The following is a 12,224-nucleotide window of genomic DNA, read 5'->3' as shown; positions in this document are numbered from 1 at the left end:
ACTCCAGTCACTTTTCTCCCTTCTGGCTGCGACAGTCACCAGGCACACACAATACATGTACATCCATGCAGGCAGAACACTCACACACAGGCAGAATTAAATAAATAAATCCTAAAAAGTGAAAATGTCGTTGGGCGGTGGTGGTGAACACCTTTAATTCCAGCACTTGGGAGGCAGAGCAGGTGGATCTCTGTTCCAGACCAACCTAGTCTGCAAGTGAGTTCTTGGCTATCAAGGGCGGCATAGTGAGACCCTATCTTTTTTTTTTTTTTTTTTTTTTTTTTACCAGAGGAATGGCTTTATTGTCTTCCTGCTTCCTCAATTCCACAGAGTTGAGCCAAAGCCCTCCTGGGGAACCAAGCCTTGTGGGGCACAGCCACTCTGCAACCAACCCACAGTTCACACACCAACAAAGAAAAATCTAACAGAAATTCAACAACAACCCAAATGAACAACAGCCTATGGCAAGCTGGATCAGGTTCTGGGCTAAGGGAAGGAGTGATCTACCAAGGGTCACCTCCATTGAATGAAACCTCTGACCAGTCCAGGAGCCATGTACCAACCAAGTGGTTGTTACCTTGGAAAAGTGGGCTCTAGCTGGGCCTCCACCCGTCATGAACAGACTCACCCAGGACAGTCTGAGCCTTAGGATGGTTGAGAACATTCTCAGCTTAAAAAGCCAGGCCCAGGCCACCCCACTGAACAACCTGAGAGGGTAGCTAGGTCCCAGGGACTGCTTGGGACAGTAAAGATGAACAGCTGCCTGCTTGTCCCTTGCAGTCAGAAGGGGTGCAAAACCAAACACACTAGAAGGCACGCTTCTCGGGAATTCCTGGGCCTGTGGGCAGAGACAGCCAAGGGAAGGCAAGAACCCCCACAGGAACCTCCTCAGGATGAGGCTGGGAGCAGCTTTTCAAGGGCCTTCTTCTGTTTCTTGGTGGCTGAGGCCAAGGCATCAGCCAGCTTTTCCAAAGGCATCATGTTGAGTACCTTAGGGGCAAACAGGAGCTGGTACTTGGCAGTGCTGAGGAAGGCATTGCTCAGGAAGTTAGGAAAGCCTCTTTCTCGATCCTTCTGTGTGTACAGCAGGACACGTACAAGGCCCAGCACCCGGTGTGGCCAGGGTGGGGACCCTGAGGGGCACTTGTTACCCATCGGTGCCTTTTGTGGTGCCAGAGCCAAACCTCAGGAGTGGGAATGGGGGCGGGCCCCAGGCAGTGGTCCCACCTCCAGGCCGTGGTCCCGTGAGTGCACAGCGCTGATCATGCAGCTGCTCCAGTGCCAGCTGCCCTGCATACAGATGTGCCACCACGCGTTGTGGACCCTCAGTCAAGGTGTGAGCTCAGGTAGTCAGCTTCGGTAAGGCGCAGGCCGCCCAGGCCCAGCACCCGGTTCAAGCCATCCTCCAGCGACCAGAAGCGCCGGTCCACACCCCCCCAGGGAAGCCCAGCAGCCCGTGGAAGCGCATCTGCATCAGCACTGAGAATCACATGGGAATACGACCGAAGAGCTGCCCGGGGTTAGCGGCATACAACATGGCGTGGCACGAGTAGCTCCTGCCGGGCCCCAAGCGCATTGCTTCCTCCCGGCTGATCTGCTTCGTGAGACCCTATCTTAAAAACAAAAATAAATAAATAAATAAAAATTAAAAAAAATATATATATAAAATAAAAATTAAATCTTTTTTATTTTGATACTTTGTGTGTGTGGTATTTGTGTGTGTACATGTTCATACGTACATGTGTGCTTGTGTGTGGAAGCCAGAGGTCAATGTCAGATGTCTTCCTCTATGACTATCCATCTTAAAATATTTTTACATTAATTAATTAATTATTAATTAATTTGCATGTGTGCCATGGCACAAATATGGATGCCAGGGGACAACCTGTAAGAGTAATTTTCTCCTTCTGTTTTGTGGGTCCTGAGGATAGAACTCTAGTGATCAGGCATGAAAGCAAGCTCCTTGATCTGCTGAGCCATCTCATCTGCCCACCACTTTCATTTTTTTTTTTTTAAATGACAGTCAATGTTGGAGAGGATGCGGAGCCAAGGGAACACTCCTCCACTGTTGGTGGGAGTGCAAACCACTGTGGAAATCAGCATGGCATTTTCTCAGAAAATTGGGAATCAGTCTACCTCAAGACCCAGCCATACCACTCTTGGGCATATACCCAAGGAATGTTCAATCATACCACAAAGATACATGCTCAACTATGTTCATAGCATCATTATTCATAATAGCCAGAACCTGGAAACAACCTAGAAGCCTGTCAACTGAAGAATGGATTAAGAAAGCGTGGTACGCCGGGCGGTGGTGGCGCACGCCTTTAATCCCAGCACTCGGGAGGCAGAGCCAGGCGGATCTCTGTGACTTCGAGGCCAGCCTGGTCTCCAAAGCGAGTTCCAGGAAAGGCGCAAAGCTACACAGAGAAACCCTGTCTCGAAAAAAACCAAAAATAAAAAAGAAAGCGTGGTACATATACACAATGGAGTACTACTCAGCAGAGAAAAACAATGACAGCATGACATTTGCAGGCAAATGGATGGAACTAGAAAATATCATCCTGAGTGAGGTAACCCAGACTCAGAAGGCCAAACATGGTATGTACTCACTCATAAGTGGATTCTAGATATAAAGCAAAGGACAATCAGATCCAGGAAGGCTACATAGCAAGAGGGACCCTAGGATGACTGTGGCTTATAATAAGTTTTGGTTTTACTCAATCACTGGGCAAGCCTCAGTGAAACATTTCACTATTAGGATAAGAATTTGTACTGTATCAAGCTGATAATAGAAAAAAAAAAGTCGGTCAGTGGTGGCACAAGCCATTGATCCCAACACTCAGGAGGCAGAGGCAAGCAGATCTATGAGTTTGAGGCCAGCCTGGTCTGCAAGGTGAATTCCAGGATAGCCAAGGCTACACAGAAAAACTAATTTTTTGAGTGGTGCTGAGGGGACTTTTGGGAGTGGTTCTCATCTTCCACCATGCTGAAGCAGGGTCTTTTATTTTTATTTTTGGTTTGTTTTTTTTTTAAAGGCAGGGTCTCTCTCTGTAGCCCTGGATGTCTTGGAACTCACTGTGTACACCAGGCTGGCCCTGAACTCACAGAGATCCACCTGCCTCTGCCTCCTGAGTGCTGGGATTAAAGGTGTTTATCAGGGTCTCTCTTACTGTTTCTGCTTCCCTACTCACTCCAGGCAAGGTGGTCCACAGCTTCTGCCTGATTCTCCTGTCTGTGCCTCCCATCTCACTCTAGTTCTGGGATCACAGATACATGCCACCACACCCATCCTTTTACATGTGGGCTTTAACTCAGGTTGTCAAGCTTTTTTGGTAAGTACTTTTTTTTTTTTTTTTTTTGCCTGCTGGGTCATCTCCCCATCCCTCCACCTTGCTTTTTGAGAGAGGGTTTCTTATCACCCTGTTTAGCAAGACTGGCTGGCCACCCAGCCCTAGGATCTTCTTTTTTTTTTTGATCCTCATGTCTCAATCTAACACTGGGTTTATAAACAGGAGTTGGGCCCAGCTTTTTTGTTTTTGTTTTTTTTTGAGACAGGGTTTCTCTGTGTTAATAGCCTTGGCTGTCCTGGAATTCACTCTGTAGACCAGGCTGGCCTTGAACTCACATGGATTCACCTGCCTCTGCCTTCTGCTGGGATTAAAGACATGCACCACCATCGCCTGGCATGCCCAGCTTTTTACATGGGCCCTGGGGATCCAAACACAGGCACTCATGCTTGTATGGCAAGCCCTCTACCCACTGGTCTCTCCCCAGAGCAGCTTTTCTCTTATTATTGTTAGAATCCAGCCCCAGTGGTATTGGTGAAATTATTCAGGCCACTCCCCGTAGTTAAAAGGGAGGTTTATTTTGTGGGGTAACTCACAAATGAAGGGATAGGCTACAGGGTCTGGGGAAGACGTAGCGCAGTCTGGCGGTGTTCTCTGGAGAACTCTGGTCTCCTCTAGAGTCCAGGGTCCGGGAACCAAGAGAGGGCGGTGCATCCAGATCTCGGGTCTTCAGGGCCCTCTCTTGGCCCTGCCTTGTAGGCGTGACAGTTACCGAAGCCTCAGTGGGAGTTGGAACTTCCAGACCAAAGCTGGAATGGCTACCCACTACACAGTGGTTTCCACTGGAGAACCTTATTTACTGTGTTCAGTCTAGAGCGTGTCCGGGTATGGCCTTGTGAGTTTCAGCTAGGCTAGTTTTCTACTTCAAGGATTTCTAATTGGTTCTTCCTCATCTTGTTTCATTTCTGCCTATTTTTGCTTAATAATTCCACTTCGAAATGGAAAGTATGCATTCATGTCTGGTTATTTGCAACACTACTAGTTTTAAAGTTTCTCATACTTTTTACAAACTTCCCAAGGAAATTTGAGAAAATTTCTGATCTGATGTGAAGGTCAAAGGTTATCTTTCTCACTGGTAAAGCACCTCCTTTGTGTTGTCAGATTTTGGTTCAAAGCTCTTCATTGTTCTGTCTTATTTTCCTTGTGATGTTTTCGGGATTTCATGAAGCCCAGGCTCGTTTCAAACAAGCTGTGTAGCAGAGGGTGACCTTGAACTCCTGATCCTCCTGCCCTTACCTCCCAAGGGCTAGGATAATGGGTACGAGTAACCCTGCAGACTCAAGGCTCTATTTGTGTGAGGAGGTATTTACCTAGGGCCTCTCTTCTCACTTGCCCTCATTTCTTCCCAAGGTGCTTCTCTGGGTGGGTGGGTGGGGTCTGGGCCTCCACCTGGAGTCAGGGCTCCACATCAGGGGTGTGTGGGATGGTGTGTGGGGGGCAGCAGAGAGCTCAACTATGCTGGCTTCATCTCACCTCCTTAGAGTAGAGAGAGTCATAGTCTCCAGCCTGACAGCCACTTACTCCCCACTTAAAAATATTTATTTTGGCCGGGCGGTGGTGGCGCACGCCTTTAATCCCAGCACTCGGGAGGCAGAGGCAGGCGGATCTCTGCGAGTTCGAGGCCAGCCTGGGCTACAGAGTGAGTTCCAGGAAAGGCGCAAAACTACACAGAGAAACCCTGTCTCGAAAAACCTAAAAAAAAAAAAAAAAAAAAATTTATTTTGACCGGTCGTGGTGCACATTTCTAATCCCAACACTCAGGAGGCAGAGTCAGGCAGATCTCTGTATGTTCCAGGCCAGCCTGGTCTACAGATCAAGTTCCAGGACAGTGAGGACTACACAGAGAAACCCTGCCTCAAAAAATCGTTCTGTATCTCTATCTATCTACAATTTTTTTGTTATTTAATTATTTTTTACTCGTTTTTTAAGTATATGTGTGGGTGTGTGTACATGTGAGTGTAGGTGCCTGTTAAGTTTAGAAAAGGACATTGGATTCCTGAAGCTGGAATTACAGGCAAGGAGCTGTGAACCAGCTGGTATGGGTGCTGGGAAGGGTTCCTCTGAAAGAGCTATACACACTCTTAACCATTGAGCCACCTTTCCAGCCCCCCTCTCCACTCCAATCACCCCCCAGTCCCCACAAGGTTCCTCTGTATAACCCTGGCTGGCCTGGAACTCAGGCTGGCCTCAAACTCAGAGATTTGCCTGCCTCTGCCTCCAGAGAGCTGGGTGGGATTCAAGGCGTGCACTACCACCAACCAGCCCCCCGTTTTTTTATTCATGAGTATGTTTGTGGGTGTGGGTACATGAGGATAGCAGAAGAGGGTGCTGGATCCCCTGGAGCTGGAGTTACAGGCAGTTGTGAACACCCACGTGAGTGCTACGGTCTGGGTCTTCATCTGGAGGAGCAGAAAGCACTGTTAACCATTCAGCCATCTCATCTCACCAGTCAGCCTGTCTGTCTGTCTGTCCGTTTCTGCCTGCCTTCCTGCCTTCTTTCATTCTTCCTTTCTCAAGATGGTTTCTTGTAGCAAAGGCTGGCCTCAAACTTACTATGTAGTCAGGGATGACCTTGAACTCCTGATCCTCCTGCCCCCACGTCCCCAGTACTCTCATCCACCAACTAGTATCCACATTCCACCCTGAGAGACCCTCAAGTTTGAGACTTCAGTTCTACCATCCCCCTAGGCTTCTATCTACTTCTGGTTCCTGGGGATTTGTCAGAATCTGTTACGTCTTTTTAAAAGTCACCTTTATATTTTAAATGTCACGGCTAGGTGTACAAGCAAGGGGTTTTTGAAGGCCTAAGCTCACATCCTTGCACTGAGTTCAACCCCCTCACACCTGGTCTCATTTTCCACCCACTCTTGAAACCACCAAAGGCAAGGTCGTCGAGGGACGCTTCTCTCTCCTAATTTTACTTGGCTCTTCCTTGGCCTTTGATGTACCTGACCTCCCTGCTATTATTTTTCAATTTCCTAAATTTATTAATCTTTTGCTTTTTTGAATAGAGGCTCATGTAGCCTAGGCTAGCCTTGACTTCCCTTGACTTTCAACTTCTAATACCTTTGTTTCTCAAATTCCAGGATTATAGGTGTATCTAGTTATTTATTTCAATTTTTTTCCCCCCGAGACAGGGTTTCTCTGTGTAGCTTTGCGCCTTTCCTGGAACTCACTTGGTAGCCCAGGCTGGCCTCGAAGTCACAGAGATCCGCCTGGTTCTGCCTCCCGAGTGCTGGGATTAAAGGCGTGCGTCACCACCGCCCGGCTGTTATTTCAAATTTTGTGTGTGTGTGTGTGTGTGTGTGTGTGTGTGTGTGTGTGTGTGTGTGGTATGCAAGAGCTCTACCATTGAGCTACACCCCATCCCCCACTTTCTTCTTGAAACATCAGTCTACTTTGTCACTTAGCAAAGTGAATCTCATCCCCTTGTCCTGCAGAAGCCCCAGTATGCAGCTGGGAGTTAGGGAAGGAGCTGGACTCAGGGGCTCACTCATCAGTGTTCTCGGCCCCCTGGCCATGCCCTTGTCAAAAGAGGAAACCGTATGTCTGGACCGTAGGTTCTGTTCTCTACACCTTCACTTACAGATACTCTCAGTCTTGGGGAGTTTTGTGTTGTTGTTAATGTTTGTTTATTTTGCTTTGTTTTCTTCTTTTTTGAGACAGAGTCTCACTATGTAGCCCTGGCTGGTCTGGAATTCACTAAGTAGACCAAACTGGCCTTGAACTCACAGAGATCCACCTGCCTCTGCCTCCTGATTGCTGATTACCAGTGGCTATAATACCACTGATGATATCTTTCTATCCCCCAGCATAAATAAGCATTTACTTTTTAAAAAGCTATTTTACATTTATTTACTTATCCATCTATTTATTTATTATACTTCTGCCATGTGTCTCATCAGGCTTGGCAGCAGACACCTTTATCTGCTAAGCCATCTTTCTTTCTTTTTTCTTTTCTTTTCTTTTTCTTTTTTTATTTTTTGAGACAGGGTTTCTCTGAGTAGCCTTGGCTTCCCTGGAACTCACTCTGTAGCCCAGGCTGGCCTCTGCCTCAAGTGCTGGGATGGTGGCACAGGCCTTTAATCCCAGCACTTGGGAGGCAGAGAGGCAGGCTAATCCTAGCCTGGTCTAATGAGCAAGTTCCAGGATAGCTAGGGATACACAGATATTTCCCTGTCTCAGGAAAGAGAGAGAGAGACAGAGACAGAGAGTGAGAGACAGAGAGAGAGAGACAGAGAGAGACAGAGACAGGGAGAGAGAGACAGAGAGAGAGAGAGAGAGATTTCTATAAGTTTTCATGTTTTTTTCTAGATCCTTTTTGGCTGTTCATTTATGAATGAAGTGTGTGTGTGTGTGTGTGTGTGTGTGTGTGTGTGTGTGTGTGTGTGTGTCTGTGTGTCTGTGTCTGTGTGTGTGCCCATGGCCATGGATAGAGTGTAGAGGTCACAGGACAACTTGTGGAGTCAGTTATTTCCTCCCACCTTCACAGGGTTCCAGGGACTGAACTCAGGCCATCAGGCCTGTGAGGCAGCCCTTACCAGCTGAGCTATCTGGCTGGCCCTGTTTGTTGAGACAGGGCTTCATATGCCCTCGGCTGGTCTTAAAGTTGCCTTGCTGCTGAGGCTGGCCTCACAGGTGTGCCCCACCACACCTGGCAGTGCTCTTCGTTTTATTTCTCTGTTTATTACTGCATCCACATTCCATGTTCTAATTAGTGTAGACTCTGTTTACTGTTCGGTGGGCATGTTTCTCATCTCTGTTTTCCTTTCTCAGAAATTTCCTGACTAGTTCTTTCTCCTTTTTTTTTTTTTTTTTTAAATGTAAGCTTTAGAATCAGGTTATCTGTGTCAAAAAAAATTACTAGTGTTTTCATTAAGATAATGTTTAGGGCTGGAGGGGAGCACTTGCCTGGCATGACCCTGGGTTCAGTCCCCAGTAGACCAGGCTGGCCTCGAACTCAGAGATCTCCCTGCCTCTTCCTCTTCCATTCTGGGTTTAAAGACATGTGCTACTGAGCCTGGCTAAATATAACAATTTTTAAATAAAGAATTTAAGGTGTAGATTTTAAGCACAAGAGAAAGAGGTACTCAGGAAAGATGAAAACACCCAGGTGTGGGCCTGGGCTTCTTAAAGCTACAGACAGATAAAGGTATCTTCACAGTGGCTGCATGTGTGACCCCGTGGCTTTCCAGGCTACATCATTCAGATAGTATAACTTACAACATGGTTTAAAGGTTAAGCATTTCTTTTTGTAAACAAAGTAGTAAGGTGGATGCTGTTTAGATTTAGGACTGAGAGACAAACGATAAAAACACACTTAGTTTCTAGATCATTTGGGGGTCTAAGTGAGCACGGCTTCTCCAGTCTCTTTGACTTCTCTCTGAGGTGTCTCTAGGAAAATGCACATGGTCTTTGTAGACCTTCGGCAGTGGTGTCCGTTTCCTGACTGTCAAAGTGTTGGGATTCCTGGTCACTCCCCTAGCCACATGACTGCATATGCAAAGTTCAGTAGCCAAGTAAGGGGTCTTACGTCCTATGTAATCCGTGAGCTGCGTGATCGTGTAATTTGTGCACAGTGTGATCACGCAATCTGTGCATACCTGGCATAGCTCCTTAAGCCCGTATGCGCATGTGCAGGGGAATCCATAAGGAGCAGGACAGACTCCTCCCCCTTCTCCTCCTCCCCGCCTTCTCTCTCTGCACATGTCTTCCACAGGCCGGGTCACGCTCTCTTCTGTCCCTCTCTTCTCCTAATAAAACTCTGATAGTGGGTTTTGTCGCGCCTCCTGGCCTTTCTCACATGGTAACAGTGCCGCTTAATGAATAACATTGTGCCGCCTCCGCATTAAAACCAACAAGAAGGAAAGGCAAACCGGATCCCCAGATGAGGGCCTTCTTTGCTCCTGGACTTTCCTTCATTTTCTTTCTAGCCTGCCTCAGGTGGAATTTTTTCAGTGAGAGTTGAAATAAATGAAAGAATCTTGAAAGAATCAGCAGACAAGCTGGGTGGTGGTGGCAGCAGCGGCGGGGGCTCAAGCCTTTAATCCCAGCACTTGGGAGGCAGAGCAGATGGATCTATGTGAGTACAAGGCCAGCCTGGTCTACAAATCGAGTACCGGGACAGCCAGGGCTACAAGAGAAACTCTATCTCAAAAAACAAACAAACAAGGGGCTGGAGAGATGGCTCAGAGGTTAAGAGCACTGGCTGCTCTTCCAGAGGACCTGAGTTCAATTCCCAGCACCCACATGGTGGTTCACAACCATCCATAATGAGATCTGGTGTCCTCTTCTGGCCTGCAGGGACACATGCAGGCAGAACACTGTATACATAATAAATAAATAATTAAAACAAACAAACACACAATAACAAAAATAAAAAATTTAAAACAAAAAGAAAAGGGCCAGAAAGACAATAAATAAAAGCTATGTTGTTTTAGGAAGTGTAACTGCAGGTCTGGGAAAGAAAAGTAAGGAAAGAGTGGGGATTCTGGGAAAGAAAAGGTAAGGAGTGGGGATTCTGGGAAAGAAAAGGATATTATCTCCTTAGAGGGCTAATTATTCCTCCCATCTCCTTAGCATGGCTTAAGACGAGCCTGCCTTCTTGAGGGGTGGTTCTTTGGCCAGGTGATTGATCTACCCAACTGGATTACAGATCAGGTACCTCTCCAGTCAGAGGTAGATATCATTCTCTTGGTTAGGAAGCAATAGCTTTTCTGAAATGGACCTTCAATGCTACTGTAACAACTCCTGCCCCAGCTTATGTGGAAACAAGCTCATGTGGCTTGTGTCCCTACATCACCTCAAGCAGCTAGAGAGCAGGCTGTCTACCAAGTCATTTGGATTTGGGATGTTCCACCACTTCTAATTTAGCCCCAAGAAAAATAGAAGTTGCTTAATAAATAATGATTAAATAACTCAGCTGGGCAGTGGTGGTGCATGCCTTTGATCCTAGCATTCGGGAGGCAGAGGCAGACAGATTTCTGTGAATTTGAGGCCAGCCTGGTCTACACAGAGAAACCCTGTCTCAAAAAATCAAAAAAGAAAAAATAATAAAATAATAACTCAATGAATCTAAAACTCAAAGCATTTCCCCAGAGTTCTGTTAATCCTGAGACCAAAGTCTCAGAAGGCTTGGTTGAACTTTAACCTTTCCTGGGAGTCCTAGATAAACGTCAGCTCTGTCTCCACCCTGCCCCATGGGTGGAGTGAGCTAACAATTTCAGGATGATGTATGCTTGTATTGATTTCTACTGGAGTAGGCTATGGCCATTTACAGACTGAAAAGACCTCCTGTGTTTTGCTCTTTGGTTTATTTTGCTCTTCCTGCCCACTTAAAGCACAGTCTGAATGACCTGATTTCCCTAGGTCATTCACACACAGCGAGGCCTGTGGCTTCCCTCTTCTTAGAGGTCAACTTTCCAGAAAGTTTAGAGCTAAATTAAGGCAATCAGATCTGTCTTAATGAAACTCTTCAAGCCTAGCCTCATGTTTCTGTTTTTTTTTTTTGGTTTTTCAAGACAGGGTTTCTTTGTAGCTTTGGAGCCTGTCCTGGACTAGCTCTGTAGACCAGGCTGGCCTCGAACTCACAGAGATCCGCCTGCCTCTGCCTCTCGAGTGCTGGGATTACAGGCGTGCGCCACCACTGCCTGGCCTTTTTATTATTATTATTATTATTATTTTCTGGAGCTGAGGACTGAACCCAGGGCCTTGTGCTTGCTAGGCAAGTGCTCTACCACTGAGCTAAATCCCTAACCCCAAAATAACTTTTTTTTTGGTTTTGTATTTTTTTTTTGAGACAGGGTTTCTCTGTGTGGCTTTGCGCCTTTCCTGGAACTCACTCTGTAGTCCAGGCTGGCCTTGAACTCACAGAGATCCACCTGCCTCTGCTTCCCGAGTGCTGGGATTGAAGGCGTGTGCCACCACCGCCCGGCGTTGTTTTGTTTTTAAAGAAAGGATCTTGTCCTGTAGCTCACGTTGGTCTCAAACTTAGAATCCTCCTGCCTCAGCCACCCCAGTGCTGGGGATAACAGACGTGTGTTACCATGCCTGGCTCCAGCCTCCGGTTCCTACTGGCCCTCATCTCTAACTGAACTTGGAGGATGCAACACTGGGGTAACTGGAGTTTAGGAGTTAAGTTTTCTGAGGGGAATGAAAGGATTCTGTTTGGAAATAGTCCTCCTGTATCCCTATGCCAAAGTGGGCCTGGGACCACCTTTGGCTGATTTTGCAACAAGGAAGCATATCTTCTTAGTCATAGGTGTTAAGTAGAAAGGCCTTGGGCTGGGGGTGTGGCTGTGTGGTAGTGCATTTGCCTAGCAAGTGTGATGGCCTGGGATGTCAGGCCTGCAAAAAATAGAGAGGGGAACAGGGAGAAACAGAGTCAGAGAGGAGGAGAGAAGAGGGGGAGGGAGAGGGAAGGAGGGAGGCAGATCATGTAATTTAATTAATTAATTAATTTATTTTTTTGGTTTTTCGAGACAGAGTTTCTCTGTGTAGTTTTTTGCCTTTCCTGGAACTCACTTTGTATTATAATATACCAACCCACTAGTTTTCAACTTACCCCTTCTTTTGTGTGTGGAAGCCAGAGGGCTATGTGGGTCTTTCTCAATGCTCTCTGACTTGTGTGTGTGTGTGTGTGTGTGTGTGTGTGTGTGTGTGTGTGTGTGCGCGCGCGTGTGCGTGTGCACCTGCGCGTGCCTTGGCCTGAGTGTGGAGATCACAGGACAATCTCTAGTGTTGGTTCTGTTTTTTTTTTCTTTCTTTCTTTTTTTTTTTTTTCAAGACAGGGTTTCTCTGTATGGTTTTTGGTGTCTGTCCTGGATCTCACTCTGTAGTCCAGGCTGGCCTCGAACTCACAGAGATCCGCCTGCC

The 12,224-nt window shown here is 46.9% G+C and overlaps 1 pseudogene; it reads right to left on the bottom strand.

The window, feature by feature from the left end:
* Positions 1–281: 281 nt before the first annotated feature.
* LOC128123848 (tudor-interacting repair regulator protein-like) overlaps positions 282–12,224 on the bottom strand; it is a 42,796-nt pseudogene continuing 30,853 nt past the window's right edge.

The sequence above is a fragment of the Peromyscus californicus genome, unplaced genomic scaffold (assembly GCF_007827085.1).
Source record: "Peromyscus californicus insignis strain IS unplaced genomic scaffold, ASM782708v3 Scaffold_4__1_contigs__length_199733344, whole genome shotgun sequence".
Classification (NCBI taxonomy): domain Eukaryota; kingdom Metazoa; phylum Chordata; class Mammalia; order Rodentia; family Cricetidae; genus Peromyscus; species Peromyscus californicus.
Note: the sequence above shows the minus strand (reverse complement) of the source record. Positions and strands in the feature narration are given on the sequence as shown.